The following is a 3,792-nucleotide window of genomic DNA, read 5'->3' as shown; positions in this document are numbered from 1 at the left end:
GCAACTCAATGATTTTTTCACAAACTGAACACAGCTGTGAAATCTACTCCCAGACCAAGAAACAGAAGATCAGTAGCACCCAAGATGTTTTCTCTGAGTCCCCCTCAAGTCACCAAGAGTAAACACCATCTGCCTTCTACAACATAAAATCTAAATTTTTAAGCACTAGATTCCCTCAGAGTCTCTACCATGTAAACAGATAACAGTTCCTAGAAAGGGAGGCATTTATTGATTCATTTATTTTCTTCCTTATTTTGACTCTAGACTCGTCCATGACAGGGATTATGGATTATCTGTTCATCTTTACCTGAGGGGTCTCATGTAGGGTTTGGAATATGGTAGGCATTCAATAATTAGATTGACTAATAAACATGGAAAGCAATGGAAGCAAGGAAAACCTGAGGACATTGGAGCCAGAAATTATTCCTGGCGATAAAGGGGTTTTGGTCTTGGTGATACTGAAGTACCAACATATACCTGGGACAATTTTCATTCTTAGCATGACTCAGAGCAGGGCAGAAAGAGGAGAGTAATTTTCTGGGGCTGGTTTAGGTCTCCTGCAATAGGATATGAGAGAGGAGAGTTGATAACTTCACCATTTCTGATTCTGTTATGACACCAGAATGATTCTGTAATACAATCTGACAAAGTTCTTCTGTAGTAGAGAATGTGGGCAAGTTTTTTTCCCTTTCATTCATCAGAGAGGTTAAAATAATCACTTTCTGGAGACCACAGGAAGGTACATTTGAAGGAAATTAATTTCATTAGTAATATTTTATCATTGCTGTTCTTTCTACGTATGTTTTAGAGTTTTCTCTCAATCTATTTACTGATAAATATTAGAGACATGTAAAACGACTACAAGAAAGAGAATAGTCAGTCATCTATATATTTTGTGCTCTTTGACTAGAGATTCTAATTCAGGTCTGTCTCACTCTGGAACCCGGGCTTCTATCTGCTATAAGATACTCAGTATCTTATCAGTTCTGATACTTTGGGCTTTTACCCACTATTAGATCCTCAATACTGTTTACCAAAGATCTTTTTTTCCTTTTCAACTTAATGACTAAGCAGATATCTTTTAACTAGAAAATAATGCAGCCCTGGTGGTTTTGTCTCTAAAGTGTTGGTAGTCATTCACAGATTTCTGTATCACACTGGGATGGTTGGTTGGGAATTTGGAGCTAGAACATGGAACTAGAAGAGAAAAGTCCCAAGTATTACAGTCAACTTAAAATGGAGTGTAGAAGAGCATCCTTGACAACTCAATACATAGGTACAGCGCTTGAAACTCTGACCAATTTAGTGACTTTTTTGGGTAAAGATGTTGTCTCTAGAAGTTCCAGTTAAACATAAAAGGTTACCTGTTAGTTTCTATGACTATTTTAGCATGAATGAAACTAACAAATTGTGAGAAACTGCACACAGGGTATCATATCTGTGAAAGGCTACCCATCAGCTAGGGATACTCAGGGAGGTGGATGAGTCCCTGAGGGTTGAAAGGAGAGGGTCGTGGTCTTCCCTGGAGAGAATGAAAGCCCAAAGTGCCTTCCTGTAATTCTCCCAGAATAGAGTTGGGAACTAAGATCAGGTTCTCTTCCATATAAATCCTTTCCAGGCTTCCCTTAGGTTAAGTCATCTTCTCTGGCTTGTCACACAGAGACCTTGGTGGCCTAGTCTCCAGCTTTGTTTCACACTTTGCTCCCACTGTGGATTTTCTGACCTCTTTGAACTTCTCCCAATGTACCTTCAGGCATTTCTTAAAAGTCCTTGAGAACTATTTTGAAAACAGCAAACCAAGGCATACATCTGTGTTTGCTAAATTTTCTAAACTACTAAAGTTCCATGAAACATGGTTTTGGCTGCTGTAATCTACAGCTCTCTAACATGTAATTTTAAATACAGCAAGACACCAAATATGTGACAAGGAGGCAGGTAGTAAGAAAAACAAAATAATATTATTTTGTCTTTTAAAAATAAATCACACATCTGAAGAAATAAATCCATTCCTTTAAAATCTAGTAAAGTATTTTAGGCCATATAAAGAGAGAAATGGAATGTGTTTGATTAAAAATGATTGAGGAATGTTATTCTTTACTTTGGAACAGCCGTCACTTTAATTATTTATAATTTTTATTCTCAGCTCAAGAGTAAAGAGACAAATTTTATATAACCGGATAGCTACTATAAAGCTAACCAGATACCTTTGTCTTTCTTCTTGCTTTTATATTAAGCCCTATAGACTAAGAGCCTGGCTATAAATAAAACTATTGATGTTAAAAGGTCATGGCTGTGACCTTTCACATGTTTCTTCTCCGCTGTATCTCTATACACTGTATACTTTACCCAGAGAAGAGATTCTTTATTTAAGAGAGCTTAAACTGTTCAAATTTGCAATGTACTGGGGATTTTGGAATGTCTAGGGGACTTAGTGGATAAAGACCTGACCTTTCATCTCTGAACCCAGACACAGTCTAACCTCAGATAAGTGAAAAAGTTTTGTGTCAGTTGCCTGTATGATAAACTGGTACTATCCACTATCTTCTAACCCAATTAAGCACTTACTGGCAGATCTGGCCTCAAGAGGCACATGGAGTATAGAAATGGAATTACTTCTACTCCTGGAGTGGGTGTCTGAACATTCAAGATAGGATTTTAAGGTTATAAGTGGAAGGCATTGGCCAAAGTAGCATCTACAGATAGAAATCCATAGACCTGTGTGAAAGCCACTCCTCACTCCCAGAGTCACATGCAAATTTGAGCTACTGGCATACTTTTCAATATTCATACTTTTACCTTTTGTTTGGTATGTCTTCAAATGCAATTTGTAAAATATCTTATTCTATTTCTTTACAGGAAAAAAATAACTTGAATGTACTAGGGAGTAGCAGTTGTATGAAGTAGATAGGAGCATGCAATGCAATCTGTTACAAATAGAGCCAACTTAATGTTCACAGAATCACAGAAAAGTGTGGACTAGAGTTTCTAAAATACTAACTAATACACACATTTCTGCATTTTATTCTGTAGTATGTGATATGAAGTTGTGACAAGTTTTCATTTTATTATTGAAATTTTACTTACCTAATATTAAAATGAATTCCCTTATCAACTAAACATTGGACGTAATTAAAAGACCATGTAAGCTTCTTGAGGACATGATCGCTGTTTTTTTGCTTCTTTGAGTTTTCAAATATACAACCCAACAATGCACAGTAGATGCGCACGATCTACTTTATGATGAATGAATTAGTAATTCTCAAAGAAGCTGTTATTGCATCGTGGGAGGTCATTTTAAGATGAAAAAAACTGTTTAATGTTTCAGTTTTGCAGAAACAATGAGGGTGGGGAGTTTGAACAATTCCTATAAAAATATTCAAATACTTAAAAATTTCAGCAATGAAAGGTATCAGGTTAAACTTGAAAAAGCTTTCCTGCAATGGAAGGTAATAGAGTGATTAAACATGTTTCTTTTTCTCCCTTAGAAAGAAGACAATGGCCATTGTCACTTAATTTAAGTAGAGCTTTCATTTACATACTACTAAGAACGTTGTAATATGCAGTTCTACATCAACTATTTTAAAATTAACAAGAGAAAAAGAAATAATATTTTTTTCCCTATGATATACGACATATGACAAGAAAGAATAAAGTGGTAAAAACTACTAATTTAATCTGTTTGGTTGGACTGCAGTTTATTTTCACTTACTTTTTAATATTTTTCTATATTTTTACAGCTGCTAAACAATGAACATTTATTATGATATTTTAACCAGGAAAAGTAACCTCTGA

The sequence above is a fragment of the Eschrichtius robustus genome, chromosome 17 (genome assembly GCF_028021215.1).
Source record: "Eschrichtius robustus isolate mEscRob2 chromosome 17, mEscRob2.pri, whole genome shotgun sequence".
NCBI classification, from domain to species: domain Eukaryota; kingdom Metazoa; phylum Chordata; class Mammalia; order Artiodactyla; family Eschrichtiidae; genus Eschrichtius; species Eschrichtius robustus.
Note: the sequence above shows the minus strand (reverse complement) of the source record.